This window comes from Humulus lupulus, chromosome 3, assembly GCF_963169125.1.
Source record: "Humulus lupulus chromosome 3, drHumLupu1.1, whole genome shotgun sequence".
In the NCBI taxonomy this organism is placed as follows: Eukaryota; Viridiplantae; Streptophyta; class Magnoliopsida; order Rosales; family Cannabaceae; genus Humulus; species Humulus lupulus.
Genome location: NC_084795.1, coordinates 176,809,264 through 176,833,453, shown reverse-complemented (window position 1 = coordinate 176,833,453; position 24,190 = coordinate 176,809,264). Strand labels below are relative to the sequence as shown.

The following is a 24,190-nucleotide window of genomic DNA, read 5'->3' as shown; positions in this document are numbered from 1 at the left end:
CACTAGAAAACTTTTAACAACACCTCGAAGTAAATATTGAATTCAAGATTTAAGCACAGCTCAACCACACAATTATCATATCAGCAAAAAAAATGATAAATAACAGTAACACAATTTAAGGGTGTCAATTTTATTAACTAATTGTAACTGAGATGAACTCAAGCATGTTTTTTAAGGGGGCCACAAACTATCAAAAAATAATTTCTCCTCATTATTAGATCTTCTTGCTGAATCCCACAATCTTTCGGAGAAAAAAAGGTACAGCAAATTTTAAGTAGCCCCATAAGAAATGGAACCATAGAACACTGTGGACTTGCCAACTAAACCTACCCCACGTGGGTTACAACTTACAAAGGCCTTTTTTCTTTTTTTCTTTTTTGAGGGGAAATTACTTCATCAATCTAGGCACTAGCATTTTTATTTTATTTTACATCTGGTACTTCCTAAAAATGTTCTAATCTGTAGTTTTACAGGCATGAGTTAACTTGTTAATTTGGTATTACCCAGAATCCACAGCTAAATATCTCTCTCCCAAATTTTTCGGGCTCAACAACTTCAAATCTTTGAATGATCACACCCTAATGTCTATCAATGCAAAAATATAAACACTTTCACCAAAATATTATACATATATATAATATTAGACAACAGTTACAATATTAGATGTAATGATGATCTACTTATTCTTGTAGAAATGAACTTCTAGCAACAGACCTGAATGTGGTTGCGATGAGGAAAATTTGTTACAGCTCTATGCTCCAACAACACTTGAAGCTCCATTTTCCTCTCCCTCTCAGCCTTTTTTAGCATATCAAGAAGAGCCTGCTTACCTTCGTTGAGCCCTTCGGCTATGCTGAGCTCTGCCACGGTCGAACCCCACCGATGCTCCTGCAAATTAGCAAAAAGAGAGTGAGGCCATATATAAATACAAATTAGAAAATAGAGAGTGAAGAATTTAACATGGACGACTTTAGTATGGAAAAATAGAACACTAAGGTTAATTGCAAAGACAACCTAAATGACTAAGGTCAAATGACTCAAATGCCAAAATTAAGCCAAAATAACTCACCTTCACCAAAATATGGCAGCCAAGTCCTGCCCAGCCCCTGTGCCGTCGAGCCCAGACCCGAGACCCCCCCACCCGCTGTCGAGCCCAGCCCTCGAGCCACCAGTCGTTGCTGTCGAGCCCAGCCCCGAGCCCCCTGCCGCCGAACAGCCCGACCCTGACCCCCTTGCCGCCGTCGACCACCATTCCCCAAGCCCCAGCCGTTGTTGTTTGGGCCTAGCAGAAAAATGCGATAGAGAGAGGGAGAAAGGAAAGTATAAGGATCGGGTGGGAGAAAGGGTTTTTTCTTCTTTATTTTATATTTTATTTTATTTTACATGTGAAAAAGGTAGATAAAGACTATATTATAGTCAAACCAAAATGCCTATTTCAATATAGCGGGAGCTCCTAAAGTGCCGCCTTTTTTTCATTTGGTTTTGGACATCCTTACTATAGTACTTTTTAAATAGTCTTATCTTCTTGTGTTGTGGAAAGAGGCATTTGGTGTAGTGGTATAAGATTCATCCAGAATTTCTCGCCTCAAAGCAGTGTCTAACGGAACACATATCCGACCCTTGTATCTCAACAAGCCCAAATCAGACATTGTATAATCTCTGGACACTCCAGCTAAAGCATCCTCTTTGATCTTGATCAGTTGTGGATCACCCAACTGACCCTCCTTGATTCTTTCCAATAATGTAGATTGTAGCGTAATATTGGCCAACTGGCCCACCAACAACTCTATACCAGCTCTGGTCATATCATCTGCTAACTCATTAGCTATCAACCTCGCACTATAAATCTGCCACAGACCCTTCTGGCTTGAAGCATCAACTACCACGTTGGCTTTTCCTTGATGGTACAAAATCTCACAATCATAATCTTTTACTAACTCCAGTCAACGCCTTTGTCGCATGTTCAAATCTTTCTGCTTGAAGAAGTACTTCACGCTATTGTGGTCAGTACCAATCTCACACTTCTCCCCATAAAGGTAATGCCTCCATACCTTCAACGCAAAGACCACAGCCACCAACTCTAAATCATGACTAGGATATCTATGTTCATATTCCTTCAGCTGACGTGAAGCATAAGAAACCATTTTGCCTGACTGCATCAGGACACAACCCAAACCTTGATGTGAGGCATCACAGTAAATCACAAAATTCTCATTGGAAGACTCAGAATCGGAGCTGTAATCAACCTCTGCTTCAGTTCCTAGAAGTTGTTCTCACACCTGTCTGACCACGCAATCTTTTGATTCTTACATGTCAGCTCAGTCAATGAAGTAGCAATCTTAGAGAACCCTTCCACAAAATGTCTGTAATAACCTGCCAATCCAAGGAAACATCTAACCTTAGAAGCATTCTTTGGCCTTGGCCAATCTCTGACTGCCTCAACCTTGGGTGGATCTACCTTAATCCCCTCCTTACTAACAATATACCCAAGAAAAGATACCTGAGATAACCAGAACTCACATTTCTTGAACTTTGCAAACAATCTGTGTTCCCTCTGTCTCTGTAGAACCAATCTCAAGTGTTGCTCATGTTCTGACTATGACTAAGAATAAACCAGGATATCATCGATGAAGACGATCACAAACTGGTCCAAATAATCCTCGAACACTATGTTCATCAAATCCATAAAAGTAGCTGGGGCATTAGTCAATCCAAAAGACATGACTAGGAACTCATAATGCCCATATCTAGTACAAAAAGCATTCTTTGGTATGTCTCTCTCCTTGACCCTCAACTGATGATAACCAGAACGAAGGTCTATCTTTGAAAATACCCTTTTACCTTGCAACTGATCAAACAGATCATCTATCCTTGGTAGAGGATACTTGTTCTTGATTGTTAACTTATTCAGTTCTCTGTAATCAATACACATCCTCAGAGAACCATGGTTCTTCTTCATAAACAAAACTAGTGCACCCTAAGGTGAGAAACTAGGTCCGATAAAACCCAAATCCAACAGCTCTTGCAACTGTACTTTCAATTCTTTTAACTCAGCTGGGGCCATTCTGTAAGGTGCTCTACATACTGGCTCCATCCCTGGTGCCAGTTCTATCATGAACTCAATCTCTCTATGTGGTGGCAACCATGGTAAATCTTCTGCAAACACATCTAGGAATTCATAGACTAATCTGGTCTCTTCTGGTCTCACTGGCATGACCTGGGTGGTGTCAACCACACTGGCTAAGAATCCTATGCAACCTCCTTGCAATAGATCTCTTGCCCTTAAAACAGAATTCATAGGTATGCGGGGTCCATGCACAGTGCCAACAAACACAAAAGGATCCTCACCTTTAGGCTTAAAGGTGACCATCTTCCTTCTGCAATCTATGGTTGCCCCATACTTCACTAACCAGTCCATACCCAAGATCATGTCAAAGTTAGTCATAACTAACTCTATCAAATCCACTGACAATTCTCTGCCCTCAACTGTCACTGGCAAAGATCTTACCTATCTCCTGGATACCACTAACTCCCTAGTGGGTAGTAAAGTCCCAAACCCCACAGCATAATATTCGCATGGTCTACACACTCTATCAATAATTCCACTAGCAACAAAATAATGTGTAGCACCAGAATCAATCAAAACATTATAAGGGGTTCCAGCACTAAGAAGCTGAACTGTACTATTGAGGGTGAAGCCTCAGGCTCTACTTGTGTCAATGCGAACACTCAAGCTGAGGCCGAGCTGTTTGTTTTCCTAGGTTCTTCCTTTCTTGCTTTAGGGAAATCTTTCTTGAAATGGCCCACTGCTCCACATAAGAAGCAGGCCTTTTCCCTACACTCCCCCAATTGGCACCGCTTGCACCTAAGGCATTTTGGATAAGTCTTCCAGGCCTCACTGCCACCCTGACGACCAATTGCAATACCACGGGGTCTCCTATCAAGACCTGGAGCTTGGAAGATGTTAGGAACCTTCCTCTTCTGATCATTGGGGCCTCCACCCCTATCAGAACCCACAAATAGAGAACATGTCCTCCTAAACTCTTTTCTGGCTACACTGTGTCTCCAGGTCTTGTTCTCTGCACTCTCAGCTGTGAGTGCCTTCTCCACCACCTGTGCATAAGTAGTAACTCCTACCACAATGGTAATATGAACGTCCCGGGCTAATCTAGGTTGTAGTCCCTAGAAAAACCTCTCCCTTCTGGTCCCATCAATGGGCACCAGCTCCATGGAAAACTTTGCCAACCTATCAAACTTTAGGGCATACTCAATCTCTAATAAACATCCTTAAAGTAACCTGATAAACTCTTCAGCTTTTGCAGCCCTGATGGCATCATTATAGTACTTCTCATTGAACAGAGTCTGAAAATCTTCCCAACTCAAGGAATTGAAGTTTCGTCTGGGATATAACCTCCCACCAAATTTGGGAATCCTCCTAAAACATATGTGTGGCACAGGCCACCCTCTCATTACCAGTCACCCTCATGAAGTCAAGGATGATGGTAATCATACTCATCCATTGCTCAGCTTTAGCAGGATCTGCACTGCCCTCAAATACTGGAGGTTGCTGCTTCCTGAACCTTTCATAAATACCTCTTGTTTCTTAAATACCATTAATTCACTTGTGAACAATTAATTTATAATTATATTTTAAATTTGAACTCAATAACTATTCAGTTCCAGAATTAACCCTTAAGAGAACCTATATTTGATTCATTAGGAAAGCTTGTATTCCATTCTTGTAAGATCACATTCCCAACCATTCATACTATTGAATCTTGAAAATAAAAGTCACTAGTCTCATTATACTAAGAGACATTAACGAGTGAATGAAAAGATCCAATAGACATGAGTAGGAGTTCATGACTGCTCAGGATTCAGACTGATCTACATATGATCATCTTTTTTATATGAATTAAATATTTATGTCAATCGGTATGTTTATAAAGAAATTAATTCACATCGGCTTAGTAATATATAATCTAATTATATAAAGTGTCTTTATTAAGATGTCTATCCACATCAGCAATCTGGATCTAGATATCACATGCATTATCAAAAAATGCTTAGGAAACCTTACTAGAAACTATTGATTAAAGATCCATACATTTATATGTTGCTGATAATTTTATTCATTATCTATTATCTTAAATCTCTCGTACTCATACAAGATCATACTCTCATTAATGAATATGGAATTTTCTGATATTTATAATTATTCAACAATAATTCAAACATTCAATTATAAAGAAAATGTACTTTTATTTAATTCCAAACAAAAATGTCTTATTACATGCTTTTAGGGAACCAACCATAACAAGTATTGGTCTTTGAATTTCAGTGATTTACAATATGAGTTTCTATGGTTTAGAGTGTTGAAATATGATAAGAATTTTGTCTAGAGGTTTATACATACAAGTTTATGAGCCTTATGGGGTTGTTATTACAAATGGTGGGAGGTTACCATTTTACTACAACCCTGCCGGCATTAATGGAGCCATGGAGGCTGGCGGTGGTGATGGGAGGCCATGGGTGGGGTGAGGAACACCCAAAAGTGCTCGTGTGTAAGTGTGTAAGATTGGGTTAATGTAACGCCCAAAACTCCAGGGACCGTTACGGTGTGCCTTGTAAACAATGCTAAACTCGCTAATTGAGACATTTGGTCAAAATCGTGTAACTAAGTATGATTAGCGGTTTAGGGATTAAAAATTTTGGTTAAGATGTAAAGTTTCATTAGAACGTTTAATATATATGTTGGGATCCCAAAATTATAATTCCAGAGTCTACTACAAGAAAATATTTACAACAGGCTGTTCTATGCGGCAAAACAGGGTTTAACCCTAGTTCCTCTTCAAACCTCAGCCGTGGTGGACGAGCAGCTACATATGTACACATCATCACCTAAGCTCTCCAACTCATGGATGGTCTAACTTTCTTTTGCCTTTACCTGCACCACATAGCACCCGTGAGCCGAAGCCCAGCAAGAAAACTTAATATGCTCATGAACAGTTATAACATGTCATCGAAATATAAGGCACACGCCTAGCAGATATATCCCTAGCCAAGCAGGCAAGAAAAACCACGTAGCAATGGGTATCCAGGATAAAGAATCCTACCCTCCTGAATGGATGACTATCAAGTCAGTCTCAATTAGATAAGTGATTTAACAATGGTGGTTCCGGTAACCATATCGGGCTAATAGCCCTGAATAAAAGATAGATGACTGATAAGTCCATCTCGGTCAGATGACTGATAAGTCTATCCCGATCAGATGACTGATAAGTGAATCTTGGTCAGATGACTGATAAGTCCATCTCGATTAGATGACTAATAAGTCCATCTCGGAGGTCCCATACCCTCCTAGCCATGTGACAAGTAGTCACCTAGGCCTTAGGCCCTGGCTCTAGTAACCAATCTTAGACTAGGAAAGCGCTTATAATTTTCATCGACCTTCAGGTCGGTCCAGCATTAATACCCCATATGAGTCATTCAATGCTGATATCGATTAGATCTAATCTTCATTTGGCTCGGCATTCATGACGATATGCCATTTCTGACTCTTAGGTCAGTAAAACACGACCAGTGTTCAACCCATTGTGAACTTGACTAGTAAATCACAGCTTGACAGATGGATCTGACACCATTGCCGATTCTGACTAATAAGTCAGTGCCATACACAAGTAAGCCATGCCACCAAACATATATCATATGTCAAATATCCAAATAAAGGCATTCAGCATGATTACTTAACAAATACTAGCACCATCAGGATCATGCATAAACACAGAGGCTCAAGCTCTTAACAATTTCATACTCAGTATGCAAAGCATGTCCAAATCACATGTTTCTCGTGCATCATATACATCATATTTAACCACTTGACATGCCTCAACAATAATCATGCATGCCACATTTAATAATCCAACATGCATCAATAATAACGGTGCATGTCACATATACACAGGGTGCAGTTTTCTTACCTCAGATTCGAGCTAGAATGATTAAAAGAACAACCCTTGAGAACGATCAACTTTTAGTCCTTTAGCGATGACCTAGTCATAACCAAAATATAGGGTTCATTAATGAAAATGAAGACAAAGGTTCCCAAACCAAAACCTAGCCTCCGAGACATCGAATCCTACTAAACCGGGTAGTAGGATCGATCCCGAGGCCTAAGGCTTGAATCCCCAAGCTAAAAACTCATTTCTGGCCAAAATGCCTCTATGGGTCGCGGCCCTCCCTAGCCGCGCCACGGCTCGCCCCTCAGACAGAGGCGGCCCTTCCCCATCAACCAGTGTGGGCCGCGACTCATTACGCAAAACAGCAAGAACCAGATTTTTCTCCCCTGTGTTTTCCTTGAAACCAATCCTTCAAACCAATCCCAAACATCAACCTAACACCCAATTCAACCCCTATACTTCATCTACAACTCACCCTCATCAAAACCCAAGTTAAACACCAACCAAACTTCCATTAATTTCAACTATCCACCAAGAAATCACAATGTGAAAACTTAAAAGAAAAACAGGGTATAACAAGACTTTCATGGCTGAATTTCCTTACCTCAAGCTTGATTTTGAATCCCCTTCAATGACTAAATCAAGTTCCTAAGCTCAAACCTTGATTTCCTAGCTTATTCCTTCAAATTGGCTTTCAAAAATCAAAAGGAAGAAATAGGAGAAATGGTGTACGGGTGAGGGAGAAGGATGAGGATGGTGATGCTCTGTTTTGGTCTGAAGATTTCCACAGCCTTGAGTTTATATAAATCTTAGGGGTGAAAAGACTATTTTTCCCCTAGGTCAAATAAAGGCTTCTAAAGACTCTCAAGGGTAAAATCGTCCATTCCCGCCTATCTCGTTAATTATAATTAACACCCTCAAATTCCCGTCATTCTCAATATTCTCAAATGCCAATAATTCATATCCCGTTACCCTTTAATTTCCAGCAACGTTCTAATCACCAAATTACCCCGAGACTCACCCCGAGCCCCGAAATTAATCCCGTTATGACTAGACCGAAAACTTGCATTCCATGATCGTCTCATGCCGAATAGCTTGAATCAATCCACCTTATAATGTGGCTATATTAATTAATCACAACATGCACCAAAATACACAATTATGCCCTCAATGGCCAAATTACCAAAATACCCCTGTAAACAAATGTGGACCCACATGCATGCATTTAACATCATATTATAATATAATTCTCATAAACATGCATATAACCATTTAATGACATAATAAATCAATTATGGCCCTCCCGGCCTCCTAATCAAGGTCCTAAACCTTATTAGGAAATTTGGGGCATTACAGTTAAAGGTTCAGCACCATCCTTTGGGCTTTGGTGCATGGCCAAGAAGGTTAGAGGCCACCTTAGTGGCGGTTATGGAGGGAGCCACCACTGAAGTGATGGTGGTGGTGGTTCTGACGACGATGATGATGATGAGAAGGACCTTGGACATGGAAGGCTTGAGTGAGCCTTAGTTTAGCACATGGTCGAGCTATGCATGGGCCATGCATGTGGCTCATGTGAATGACAAGGCTTGAGAATTAGTTTAGGCTCAGAATTTAGTAATTAATGCTCAGGATAATATTTTTAAAGGTTAGACAATGTTTAAGACTAAGTATGATATACAAAAGGAGCTTAGGGCTCGGGATTTAAACTCGAGACTTAGGAACTATGCTCGGGGCTCAGGAAATGATATTTGAGGTTTAGGTTTAGGATTCGAAGATTTAGAAAGTATTTTCAAGGACTAGAAAATAATCTAATGATTAAGTAAAGGTGATATTTATTATTGGGGCTCGATTTATGTTAGGGCTCGGGAATTGGTCCAGGAGCTTGGGAATCCATAACTTGAGATATAATTGGAGCTTAGACTTGAAATTTTAGACATAAATTAAGAATAAATTATTATTGGGAATAATATTTTTCTCAGTATAATGCAGGTTTTTGAGAGGGGCATTTCGGTCATTTTACCCTGAGGGCTCGTGTTTACGCTAAGTGTCGAGAATAGGATTTTGGGATTAAGTTGTCCTTTAAAATATTTTCTCTTAAGACATAACATGAATATATATATTTATATTTAAACCAAGAATTACATCCTGTTGGAATTATATGGTCTAGCATCAATCAGACTCATAAACAAAAGTACAAACCTAAGGATTCAAGGTAAGTAAGTTTTGTACCAAGAGTAGCTTAGGTTATGTGGTAACTATTTGTTTTCGTGATATGTATGAGTTTTTGGTATGCTTTCCAGTAATATGAATATTGCTTATTAATGAAATTATGTTTATGAATTGCTATGGATGCAATTGTTTGCTTTGCATGCTAAGGTTTTGTAGTTATGAGTGACCATGTGTCCATACTATGGCATGTCCATATTACAAGACAATCATCGTGGAAGTATGTGGAGTTTGTCACTTTGTACGGGAAGTGGTTATTGTTAGAGAATATATTTTATTACTTGATAGAAATAGTAAAACCAAAATACAAATCTATGAAAAAAAAAGTACAATGGACAAGATGATAGATAAATAAGTTTAAACCTCAATGACCAACAATACAAGTAAATATAGAAATAAGAGAAAGAAGAGAATTGTAAGAACTAAAACTCGAAAACAAAGGATACAAATATATATGTAAATAGAAAATTGAAGAAGAGGATTACAAACTCAAAACAATAATAATACAAGTAAATTAGAACAAGAAGAACAAAAGAATGAAAAATCAATCAAAAACACAAACTCTCAAACAACCAAAGTGTAGAGTAGTGGGGATCACCAACTTGAACAAGGTTCAAAACCTTTGTCCAAAAGCTTATTTCCCCCTATTCTCTAAGCACTAAGGGATCTCTCTAGAAAACAGCTCTCTAGAATTATCAGGCCTCTATGGTGCATTTTCTAGCCAAGTGCTTTGTGGATAGAAAATGGTGTATCTTACAAGTGAACATTAGACTCCTATTTATAGAGTTTGAGATACCCTTTGAATTTCAAATTCCACCAACCCCCATGGTTGTTACCAATGACTAATTGGATGTTTATGGAATTAAAAATGAGAATTGGGAGTTATTTTTGTTTTTTGATCCGTTCAAAAAGGTTGGAAAAAACTGAAAATTGGTCAGTCAAACACTGTGGCCGTGGCCACGGGCATTGCTGGCCGCGACCGTGGCTCTCTGTCCCCCAGGCCGCGACCACTGCCCAATTTCAGCACACCAAATTGTGTTGTTTTTCCAAACGGTTCCAAATCACTCCCAATTGATTTTGTAACCCCCAAAACACATTATTGGGGTTAAAATCATATCTCTAACAGCCATTTTACATATGGCTTTAAGAAATTCGTCTCAATATTGTGTAACAACAAATCTACACAATAATGGGCAATATTTGGAAGTTATAAATTTGTAACACCAAATTTGTTACATATTTGGATATTCACATATATCTAAATATTGTAACTCTCTATTATATGTTACAATATGTGACACTCTTTGTTACATTTATTTAATCTAAAACATTATATAATAAAATAATATAATATTACATTATATTATAAATAATATAACATTCCCCCACTAGATTAAATAGTTATCTATTGTAACACTTATTTAATCAATCAAACATTATATTAAAATATAAAATTCCCCCACTTGATTAAATAACCACTCTGTCTAGAAACCTTGCGTTGGTGCATAAAGTAAAATGTCTTTCGACTTGAATTTTACCTTACTGTAATTATCACAAAGATTGTTGAAATTTTGGCTGCTGAAGCATTGAACCACTATCCCTTGATAACAAACTGGTGATAGCACACACACCTTTACTATGTTCACTTGAGACCTCAATGTCTCATTTTTGCACCATTAATGGCCATGTGCACATTCCATTCATAGACTTTTCTTGAGAATGACTCCCAATTCTCATGAGGGGCGGCACCACCCCTAGGTATGTATAGGTAGAACTCTTACAGTATTTTGTTACCCTAAAATATTTGTCTTTTCAAGACTGAGTTCTATTAAAAAGCCTTTCAGTTTTAACCCTAATTTTGATAACACACTAGTACTCATATCTCAGATGGGACAAAATTTGAGTACTACTACTATTCACTTGATTGACTTGTTATTACGTATTGAACCTAATACTAGTTTGGTTACTAGTATTAAGATAGGTTACCATCAATCGTGAATCTCTTGAGGGAATCTAAGTCCCATCCATTGAGATGTAGAAATGATTCCATTTGAGTCATTTGTTTTCTCATGCATGCATTCTTAAACACTCTCATAATTTTATTCAAACTTTGTTGCTATCCATAGTTTGATTAAAATAGTTACCCTCTTTAAAATAGTGATTTTGACCATAGTCAACACCCCCACTATTTTATAGTTTAATATCCAAGATAAACATTTGAATATTAATTCCAGAAACCTATTTGTTTCTAAAATTCTCCTTTATGTTTTAAAGTGATTCCTTCTTGAATTAATAACTTTAGACACCAAGCAATAACTTTAGACACTAAACATGTCTAGATTTTTCCATTCTATACACATATAGCCAATGTGATTTCGAATGTGGAATTCCAAATCACCTATTTGATAGGATGACCAAATTAATTAATTATTATCAACAAAATGAATTGATTAACTTTGGAGCATCACCCCAATATTTCTCACATAGTGATAATCACTATAAAATAGAAATCTCTTCATTTCTATTAAGTCATTTATCTCCAAGATAAATCTAGACTTATAATTCTCAAAGTTCATCATGAGTCCTCTAAGCCACATGATAAACTCTCAATAGATCAAGATAAAAACCTCAATGTTTATCTTGATTTATTTACTTGCTAAAACAAGGCATACTTCTTTCAAAGTAACTTTCACTTAGTTTCTTTCTTTTATGTATTTCACAAAATAAAAATGTGAACACAAATGTAATGTGAGAGTTTCTCAAACAAATAATCACATTATGAAATAATAGGTCCACACTCTTACCTATTATTTTATAAAGCTCATTTTGAAACTTTGTTAATATCTCACACAAATGTCTCATAGAAAAATAAAGAATTATCATAGAATAATACTTTAATTTTATTGATAGCTTTCAAGAGTACAAGCTTCATTACATGAAAATAACAATTTCCCAACAAGGCAAATAAACATGGTAATCATGTTAGAATCTCTTCTTCCTTTTCTATAGCATTTACCTCATTCTCATGTGGGTCCTTTCGGTACCTACATACTCTAGCATAGTGCTCGAATTTTCCACAAACAAAACAATGACCTCTCACGTCTTTGAACTATCCATGATCTTTCTTTGGACCTAAAGGGTTCCCACTACCCTTTTTGTTGTTGTCACCCTTGGGATGCTTTTGTGAAACCGCATTGGCCTTGGAAGTCTCATCTTTAGACTCATTCACACCCTTGTCTCTTATTCTCGATTCCTCTTCAATTCTTATGTGTTTTTCGATCTCTTCCAAAGTGTAATCCTCATTCTTATGGAGGATTCTTTTCCTATAGCTCCTCCAAGTTGGTGGTAATTTTGCCACTGTTGCACCAACTTGAAAGGCCTCGGGAAGCTCAATCTTGAGAACTTTCAACTTGTTCACAATCACTTGCAACTTATGAATTTGAGGTAAAAGAGTTTTCCCATCAATGAAAGAAAATTCAAAATATTGAGAAATTAAGAACTTTCTTGTACCTTCTTCCTCGGCCTTGTACTTACTCTCCAAGGCATCCCAAATCTCCTTCGCGAATTTGGTATTGGTATAGAGGTCATATAGCCTATCGGATAGGCATTAAGGATATGACCCCTACAAAGAAGGTTCTCCTCTTCTCTCTTCTTTTCTCCACCACCTCGGGAGTGTCTTTGTCGGATGGCTCGGCTAGAGGTGCCAAGGATGGCTCAAGGATGTAGGCTATCTTGAATGTTGTCAAAAGGAATTTCACCTTGTCTTGCCACCTAGTGAAATTGGATCCATCAAACCTATCCAACCTCACTAGGTTTTGGTTCATGATCTTGATGGTCTCACCTTCCATTGAAATAAAAAGGGATAAGCTTTTGATTGTTAGAGAATATATTTTATTGCTCGATAGAAATGGTAAAACCAAAATACAACTCCATGCAAAAAAGTACAATGGACAAAATGATAGATAAGTTTACAACTCAATGACCAACAATACAAGTAAATATATAAAGAAGAGAGAGAAGAGAATTGTACGACCTAAAACTCTAAAACAAAGGATACAAATAAATATGTAAATAGAAAATAAAAGAAGATGATTACAAACTCAAACCAATAATAATACAAGTAAATAAGAACAAGAAGAACAAAAGAATGAAAAATCAATGAAAAACACAAACTCTCACACAACCAAAGTGTAGAGTAGTGGGGATCACCAACTTAAACAAGGTTCAAAACCTTTGTCCAAAAGCTTATTTCCCCCTATTCTATGAGCACTAAGGGATCTTTCTAAGAAATAGCTCTCTGGAATTATCAAGCCTCTATGGTGTATTTACTAGCCAAGTGCTTTCTAGATAGAAAATGGTGTATCTTACAAGTAAGCATTAGGCTCCTATTTATAGAGTTTGAGATGCCCTTTAAATTTAAAATTCTACCAACCCCCATGGATGTTATCAATGATTAATTGGATGTTTATGGAATTAAAAATGAGATTGGGGAGTTATTTGTGTTTTTGGAGCCGTTCAAAAAGGTTGGAAAAAACTGAAAATTAGTCAGTCAGACACTGTGGTCGCAGCCACGGGTATTGCTGGCCGCAGCCATGGCTCTCTGTCCCCCAGGCCACGGCCACCAGTGCTCCTGGCCGCAGCCACTGCCCAATTTCAGCAAACCAAATTGTGATGTTTTCCCAAATAGTTCCAAATCACTCCCAATTGATTTTGTAACCCCCAAAACATATTATTCGGGTTAAAATCATATCTCTAACAACCATTTTACATATGGCTTCGAGAAATTCATCTCAATATTGTGTAACAACAAATCTACACAATAATGGGTAATATTTGGAGGTTGCTAATTTGTAACTGAATTTGTAACACCAAATATGTTACATATTTGGATATTCACATATATCTAAATAGTGTAACTCTCTATTATATGTTACAATATGTGACACTCTTTGTCACATTTATTTAATCTAAAACATTATATAATAAAATAATATAATATTACATTATATTATAAATAATATAACAGTTATTCTCTTGATCGTGGAGTCTTGAGGCTGATCACCTCCCTATGTTTAATATGATATGTTTCATTCCTGATGGCTTTACTTATGATTTGAGTTACATTATGATAGATGGGATGGAGTATCAGATTAAAGTACCGAATTCTCCAAATCTTATGATTATGTTTATAAGTTTTATGATAAGTTAAGATATTAGGATGCTTGTTATGCCCATTATGTATTATTATTATGTTGTGACCTAATATATACTTCTATATGTTTTTCTTCCTTACTAGGCGTTTTAGCTCACTAGTTATTCTGTGTGTATAGGTAAAGCTAAGGTTTAAGAACTCGATGATGATGAGCTGGAGGATATCTCAACTACAAATGCATATTGTGACCAACTAACCTAATGGCTTAGTGGAGTTTCCTACAGTCTTTCGTACCACGTTTTTAAGTCTTTTAAGTATGTGTTATGTTTCAAGCAAGTCAAGAAGGTCATTCGACCAAGTACACTATTTTTCATCGTTTAAAGACTGTTATTTTTAAAAGGGTAGGTAACCATTTGGTACCCTGTGTTTTTGCAAAGTATAATCTTGGTACCTTGTGTTTACAAATAATGCTCATTTGGTACCTTGCATTTTGAAATCGTACATATTTGATACCCTGTATTTTAAAATCGTACATATTTAGTACCCTGTATTTTAAAATTGTACATATTTGGTTCCCTAAACTAAAATTTAATTAATAAAATTTTACAAATTTAATCAAATTGCTCTCAATCATACGAGTACACATTATATATAATTGCTGACCGTTTGGTTATATTGACAAAATTTTATCAATTAGGATACCAAATATCTATGTTTTCAAAATACGGGGTACCATATGAGCATTATTGAAAACAAAAGGTACCAGAACAATACTTTGCAAAAACAAAGGGTACCTAATGAGTAAATTCCCTTTTTAAAATACTGAGATCTCAAACTCACACATGTTTAACTTTGGTTTTGCAATGTAAACGCATATATTATGTTTATGCATGCATTTTTTTTTACAAGTTTAACGACCGTTATATGATAAGTTGACCTTTTAGAGTGAGTTGACCACTACGAAAACACTGTCGTTTTTTAGTGAGTCAACCGTTAAGAATTTTAGGTTGTTACAAGAACACTTATTAATGTGTTTGGTTGCATTTTGGAATCTTAACTCTAATTATTCATAGATTCATATTCCTGTGTTTAGTTAGAAATGAGAATCTGCTAAATTTTATATTTGGAAAAGAGTATATTTTATATTGCAATTTAGCCAACACCCAATACATTCTTAAACATTAGATTTCATTGTAAAATGTCTCGAATTCTTTTTAATCGTAAATCTAAATAACAAAGAATGAAAAATTAAAATTAATCAAGTTTCTACACGCTTGTCGTGGATATAATATATATATATAAAAAGTTTGCTAAAAGCCCTAAAAATCTAGAATGTGGAATAGGGAACAAATACATAAATGAATATATATACATATTTATATTTAGATTTTATAACCTAAAGGATTACATCAAAATGTTACCTTATGGATATGAAATAATTTGAATCACCTAAGAAATTTACAAGCCCAAGAAAATAATTTTGTCAAGGAAAAGAAGAGAAGAGATGAAATAGAAAAACTTTGTAAAGAATTGAGAACAAATGTTGAGGAGAGTTCAACAGTCATTGAAGAGTAGAGGTCACCTGGTTTTTTGTTTTGGTATAAAGGTCACCTAGTTAGAGAGAAGTTATGGAAAGTTTAAGAGAGCGATCCAATGTTGAAGAAAGGTCACACTTTTTTACTTTTTCCATGGTAATAAGATGGTTCATATTATAACAACAACATGTTACAATGGGTTCTATTTCCACCCGCTTTGGAAAAGTAAACTCCAACTCTTTAACTCTATCAGGTCTAAAAAATAAAAAATCTAGAAACAAACAAGGTAATCGTTGAGATTCTCATTCATGCCAAACTCTACACCGTATTAAAAACAACCACTTAGTGCACATTTAAGAGTTTCCAAAATGGTGCATGTGAGTGTAGTGCTCAGTCTAAGGGAGAGGTGAGCTAGGGTTTTCATTTTTGAAACCCTAGCCACATGCTATATAAAGAAAGCATCGTCTATCTTTCAGCTCATTGATGCACAATCAAGGAAGAGCAAAAGGAGGAGAGAACGTGAGAACTTGAAGGGGAAAGAGAAGGAGAGAGAGAGTTTTGAAGGTTGAGGTAGGTAACCATTTCAACATTGTTCATGTGGCTAGCTAGGAAGTATATGTGACCCTGATATTAGGGTTTGAGTGTAATACCCACATTTTCGTTTCATGGGAATTTTGGTAGCACTAGCGTGTTGGAAAACCATTCAGAGCACGCAACAAAAACTTTGCATGGTGGGCCCAATGTTTTTGTTTATGAACAATAGAACAACAACAATAAAAAAAAAGATTTATTAATCATATAAACTACTTATATGACCAAGAAAAAAACTTTGCATGGTGGGCCCAATGTTTTTGTTTATGAACAACAGAACAACAACAATAAAAAAAATATTTATTAATCATATAAACTACTTATATGACCAAGAAAACAATCCAGAAACATTATCATACAATACTATTAATCATGTAAAAAATACAACATATAAACACAAAAAATCAAGAACATAAACTTTTACCTCTTGAAGCCTATCAAGTGTCCTTGAGTCTTTTCGTATTTTTATCGATATTCCTATCCAAAGCTTTAAGCACTCAAACCACGATCTTCCGAAGTGTTCTCTACAGCTCAAGATGTGTGTGGGCACATAGAGAACATGGGTTTGTATTTTAGGAATCACGAGTATTTCTCAACACATGAGAACTTGGATTATGGTCTGAGAATGGCTAGAATAAAGAAGAAGAAGGAAAATCTTTTTGTCTGACAAAAAGCTCTGAATGATTTGTATTCTATGTTGTTATCTCATATGTGTTCTCTTCATCTTCCATATCATATATATAGAGATTTATATTACTATTACCTAATAATAATAATAATAATAATAATAATAATAAAACAATAATAATAATATAATAATGATAGGATTTGATTTAGGTAAATATCTTACTTAACAAATTTGAAATACCATTTTCAAATTATTAAAAAATTAAATCAATAAAATAAAAAACTATACATATACAATATCTGTATATGTGGTACACGCATGGCACAGTTCTTAGACTGTGTCAGGAGTGTATTGCTATTCCCTTTCTAGAGATTTTGTATTTTTCTTTTATTTAATTATTTAATTAAAATCAATCTCCCACAAAATAAGGTGTTAATCTTTTTAAGGAAAAGATAACAACCATATTTCAAAATTTAAATTCAAAATTCAAATTGATGATCATCATTATCATCATCTTTTAAAATTAAATAAATCAAAAAGTATTTTTGACTTACCAATTTTATTTTCTCCCACTCAAATAAAATAATTAATTTCCAAAATTATTTTATTTATTTATATATATGAAATATGAAATTTACATATTTAAATTTTTAAAAATATTTTTGAAAATTAATTATTCAACATCAATTATCATATAATTATATTCTTGACCCGAATAATAAAATTCTTCTCAAATACCCAAATTACAGTTATACCCTTGTATCAATTCTTACATTTATAGGGTGTTGATAGAGCTATCCTGGGGACCTATGGACCTATAATATCAAACTCCAATAAATATTACATTATTAATCAAAGATCTTTGATTAAATAATCATATTTATTAATCTCATGAGTACTCCACTAAAAATATGAGATTGAACTCTTGATAATTATAGACATATATTTACAGAGTACTTTATTAAGAATAAAGTGTCCATTGATATAATCATTACATATAACGTTAATCCTCTATTAATGGTTCATAACTAAAAGGGAATAAAATTACTATTTTACCCTTTTAGCGCTCATAACCTTTTTAGTTCCAAAAGTCAACTCAATAGGGAACCATTATTCAATCTATAAGAATGTATAGATTCCATATCTATTAAACTACGTCCCCAGCCATATACATCATTGAGTCCCCAAAACAATTGTTCTTAGCTTGAGCATTCTAACAAACCTTAACGCATGAATCAAATGATCAGATGACATATATAGAAGTTCATAAGAACCTCAGGATTAAGATCATCATGTATATGATCATCGTTTGATGTGTTTCATTAATACAATGAAACAGTGTTTAAGCAAGTATTAACAAATCACATATGGTCGAGTTCTACATACTCTCAGCATGCAAAGTACCTTCACTAAAGTGTCTTACTACACTAGTAACCTGGATCTAGGTCACATGTATTCATAATACTAGTGGAACGTATTAGCAGTAATTAATCTAAAAATTCCATAACTTTATTTTACTGCGAACTATTTAAGTTTATTATCTTAATCTCGATCCTCTCATACCAATATGAGATAAATACCACATAGATAAACTTTGGAATTTTCTAATATTCACTTAATATTATAATTTAATATCAGACATAGTCTATATATATAATAATTCAATTCAATTATGTATTTCATTGAAAACATTTTCAACTAAAATTTATTTAAGGGAATTATTCCCAACAATCTCCCACTTGTGCTAAAGCAAATTGAGGCATCTCTTTTAAAATGTCAATCATATTCTCCTGATTGATTTTGTCTAAAAAAGTCTTTGTAACAGTTTTGTGAGAAACTGTTTTGAAGTTATCTTCAAGTTTATAACATAAATTATGTAAAATGGTCTTATATTCAATGATACTTCATTTCATGTGCTTTATCCTCTCACGATTTCTAGTTCTTCTAGAATAGTTTTGTAACACCCTGGATAGCCAAGACCGCTACACTGTGTGTTTATAAAGTGTTAGACTTGCTAATCAAGTCATTTAGTTAAAAGCGTGTTACTGAAACTATAGAGGAACTAGGGTTAAAATGTTTTGGTCTCAAAAGCCACATTTTCATTAAGAAACATTTCCTATTTACATGGGATCCCAAAAATGATAAGTTTAAAGACCGTTTACAAAAGTCGTAAGGTTTAGATACAATAACGAGCCATATTAAGGCAAAACAAACAGTTAGGCAATCCCTGTCCTGATCCACTCCTTGACCATGGTGATCGAACAGCTGGCTATGTACATTCCACCCCGCGGCCCTCCATCTCAAGGTTGGTCCAGCTTGCCTTTGCCTTTACCTGCACCACGCAACACCCGTGAGCCAAGGCCCAGCAAGAAAACACAACAACAGAGCATAAGCAATCAATAGACAAATCAATATCTCATATTGCATCACAAGTTCTCAACCATATAATCATTCAGTATAATCAAGTATTCAGCACATTAACATGTCATCTCATATCATATATCAGTTCACAAATGATAACTAGGGCTAGCGCTCTCAGGCTGCTCCCTCCGTTATCCCACTGACTCCGGTCCGCTCAAACCGAGCTCAGTGAATATTAAGCTATCCTCGGCTACCAGTGGCCGAGCCGCACCCTGTGCGCAAATATAGTGTACGGCACCCTTAGGCCGCTTTTACATGTCCCATGGCATAATACCATCATTGACACGATACAAATATCGGGAGCACTTAGTCCCATCACAATCATATAACCGGGTGTAGTTTTCTTACCTTTCGATACGCTAGCTTTGATCACTCGACTCCTTGAGCACGATCCCCCTCGAGCCCTAGCGCTCACCTAAACACAACCATAGGCCAAAGTCATCATCGATCCTGAAGTTCAAAACCTAGCCTCGGGGCCAATCTCGAGCCCCCGGGAAGTCCTAGTTCCACCAAACAAGGTGGTGGAATCAAACCCCAAACCCTTGGTCAAAAACACTTGCAAACAACCCTAAAATCCCTTTCTGAAAGCAGGGCAGTGCTACAGTGCTCTTAGGAGGGCGCTACAGCGCTAAAAACAGAAGCAAAATCCCCTCAGCATGCATGGCCTAGCGCTACAACCGCGCAGGAGTGGTTTTTTAAGTTCCCTCTTGTAAGCATAGTTTCCTAGGAGATGTTCGTAAGGGAGTTTTACGGACAGTTCTATGCAAGTCGTGTGCATCCGACCGAGGCAAACCAGCTGGTTGAAATTTGCCAGCAGGATGGAGAATCTCTAAAAGACTACATCCAGCGCTTTATGCGAACAGCAGCTGGAGCAAAAACGGTGGGGGATGAAGGCAAAATGGTGGCCATAACCACAGGGGTTAGGTGTCGTTCTCCCCTCTGGAAGAGCCTCCGCAAAGATGGGGTTAGAACTACCCAGGAATTCTTGGACTGGGCTGATCGTTACATCAAGCTCAAAGATGCCATTGCCGATGATGGAAAGCCCTCAGGCAAGGAGAAGAAAGCAGCCGAGCCCACCAAAGTCGCCAATGGGTCCAAACCTAACGGCAAAGGCAACGGGAACGGTAACAGCAATGGCAAGAATGGTGGAAAATGGCCACACAATGAGCCTTCCACCTCCGACAACAAATGAGCCAAGGGTAATCGTTATGAACCTCGGTTCACTAACTACACTGCCCTAGTTGAGTCTCGGGGAGAGGTTTATCAGGCCACGAGTTCCAGTGTGCCTTATAAGAAGCCTGGCCCCATTCGAAAGGATATTTCGAAAAGAGACACTTCCAAGTTCTGTCGTTATCATAACGACTACGGACATGACACCAACGAATGCAACCAGTTGAAAGACGAAATTGAGTTCCTTATTAGACAAGGACACTTGAGAAGATACGTACGGGCCTCGGGAAATTCCCAACGAGAAGCTCTGGGTAGCAACGAGCAAGCGCCCACGCGCCAACGCTCGCCACCTTTGCAGCCTGCCCCTGTGACTGGCACACTCTTAACCATTTGTGGAGGCCCACAGCTTGCGGGAAATAGCAGAAAGGCTAGGGAACGATACGCTCGGACTCTGCGCCATGACCAGGACATCGAGATGATGACTGTGGAAGACCGCGCGCCAAAAAAGGCTCGATCAGAGGAGGGCGAAATAACCTTCTCAGATAGCGATGCCCAACACGTCCGATTCCCACATTCCGATCCGCTGGTCGTGGACATCCAAATGGCCAACATGATGGTAAAGAGAGTGCTAGTCGATACAGGAAGTTCAGTGAATATCTTGTATAAATCTTCGCTGGAACGCATGAAATTGTCCGTTAAGGACCTGGAGCCCTGCAACCAAACAATATACGACTTCTCTGGTGAAGGACTCGCCCCTGCTGGATCAATCAAACTACCAGTGACGACAGGTACAGCGCCAGCTACCAGGACATTACTCGCTACTTTTGTAGTAGTCGATTGTCCTTCGGCGTACAATGCCGTCATTGGGAGGCCTATACTGGTTGATCTACGGGCCGTCATCTCTATGTGGCACTTAGCCATGAAGTTCCCAACGGACGCAGGGGTAGGACGCGTGTTGGGAAACCAGAGGGAACCAGGGAGTGCTATAACGCCTAAGTCGCGAAGGCCAAAAAGGGAACACCAAAGAGCACTACTTCAGATAGGTTGCAGATGGCGGTTGATACACAAGCCCAATCTGGTGATGAAGTCACCAAATAGGGCGTTTCCCAAAGTGAGGATAGAGACTTAGATCCTCGCTTTGGGGATTTTGAAGAGAACGTTGGACCCATCGAGGACATGGAAGAGATCCAACTTGACGAAAAAGACCCGACCAGAGTTGTGAAGGTCGGAAAAAACCTAGAGCCAACCACGAAGCACGCTCTGGTGGAATTTTTGCGGAAGAACCAGGAGGTTTTTTCCTGGTCGTACAAAGACATGGCTGGGATAGACCCTGCAGTTATCAGCCATGTCCTGAATATAGACAAGACTTTTCCACCCGTGCAACAAAAAAGAAGGCTGCTCGATAAGGATCGGTCGAGAGCCTTAAAAGAAGAAGTTGAAAGATTAAAGGAAAATGGGTTCATCAGGGTGGCATTTTATCCGTCGTGGGTCTCCAATCCAGTGCTGGTTCCCAAGCCTAACGGCAAATGGCGAACCTACGTGGATTTCACAGACCACAATAAAGCCTGCCCAAAGGATTGCTTTCCACTCCCAAGAATCGACCAGCTGGTTGATGCTACTGCAGAACACGAGATCCTCTCGTTCATGGATGCATACTCGGGCTACAATCAGATTAGCATGCATCCCCCTGACGAGGATCACACCAGCTTTCGGACCGATACGGGCTTATACTGTTACAAAGTAATGCCCTTCGGACTGAAAAACGCAGGTGCGACTTACCAGCAGCTAGTCAATCACATGTTTAAAGAGTTGATCGGCGTGAACATGGAGGTATATGTGGACGACATGCTGGTAAAGTCTAAAAAGGTAGAAGGACATGTGAAGGATTTGCAAGAATGTTTTGATGTACTAAACAAGTACTAGATGAAATTAATTCCTCTCAAATGTTCCTTCGGAGTTGGATCAGGGAAGTTTTTGGGGTTCATTGTAAATTCAAGAGGAATCGAGGCCAACCCCGACAAGATAAAAGCCTTGATCGACATGAAGTTTCCAGAAAGAATCAAAGATGTATAGAGTTTAACCGGGAGAATCGCAGCCCTAAGTAGATTTATTGCAAAGTCAACAGACAAATGCGTCCCTTTCTTCAATCTACTTAGGGGCAATAAGAAGTTTGAATAAACAGGAGACTGCGAGCAAGCTTTCCAGGCCTTGAAAGCCCATATGGCACAGCCTCCCGTTTTATCAAAGCCAATCGAAGGAGAGACTTTGTTTATTTACCTGGCGATTACTAAAGTTGCTGCTAGCGCGGTCCTAGTACGAGAGGAAGAAGACGTACAAAAAGCAGTCTACTATGTTAGCAAGAGGCTGATCGGGGCAGAACTGAGATATCCACCCATTGAAAGGTTAGCATATTGCTTAATCCTGGCCTCTAGGAAGCTGCGCCCTTACTTCCAAGCCCATCCTATCACAGTTTTAACTTACCAGCCCTTTCGGCAAGTCCTCCAAAAACCGGAGGCGGCTGGGCGATTATTAAAATGGGCAGTCGAACTAGGGCAGTTCGAGATCACATATTCGCCGCGAACAGCAGTAAAAGGACAAGTCTTGGCTGACCTTATTGCAGAGTTCATCGAACTCCCAGACAGCGAGCAATGCGAATAGCCTAGTGTGCCTGAGCCTCAAGAGAAAGCTCCTTCGTGGAAGTTATTCACAGATGGGTCGTCCAACGAATCCCACGCAGGAGCGGGAGTGATATTGATAACGCCGGAAGGGCATCAATTTCACTGCGCTATTAGGTTCAACTTCACCGCGTCAAATAATGAAGCCGAATATGAAGCCCTCCTCGTTGGACTGAGGATGGCCAAAGACATGAGCATAAGGACGGTTGATATTTACAGCGATTCACAGCTGGTGGTGAACCAAGTTTTAGGGGAATATCAAGCGAGAGGCTTAAAGATGGTGGCCTACTTGAAAAAACAAAAGACCTGCTAGCCCAGTTCACGAAGTACACCCTCCAGCAAATACCGCAGGATCAGAATTCGAACGCAGACGCCTTAGCCAAACTCGCGAGCGCGAAGGATGCTGACACTTTGAATATTGTGCCAGTATAAAGATTGAATGAGCCAAGCATACAAGCGGTCGAGACCAGTATGGAGATTCGAATGGAGGATACATGGATGGCACCTTACTTGGAGTATCTGACGAACGGTGTGCTACCAACAGATAGAAACAAAGCCAGAACTCTACAAAGGCAGGCCGCTAGGTATATATTGGTCGATGGTGTTATGTACCGAAGAGGGTATTCAATGCCACTACTCAGATGCGTTACGCCGTAAAAAGCTAAGGAACTCATGAAAGAGGTGCATGAAGGCTTCTGCGGAGATCATGCTGAGGGGCAGAGTTTGGCAAAGAAAATTCTAAGGCAAGGCTACTTCTGGCCAACTATGAACGAAGACTCAATGGAGTTTGTCCGAAAATGCGATAAGTGTCAAAGGTTCTCCAAAATTCCACG

General features: G+C 38.0%; 1 pseudogene; it reads right to left on the bottom strand.

The window, feature by feature from the left end:
* The window catches only part of LOC133825232 (uncharacterized), a 125,330-nt pseudogene that overhangs the window by 1,552 nt on the left and 99,588 nt on the right, over positions 1-24,190 (bottom strand).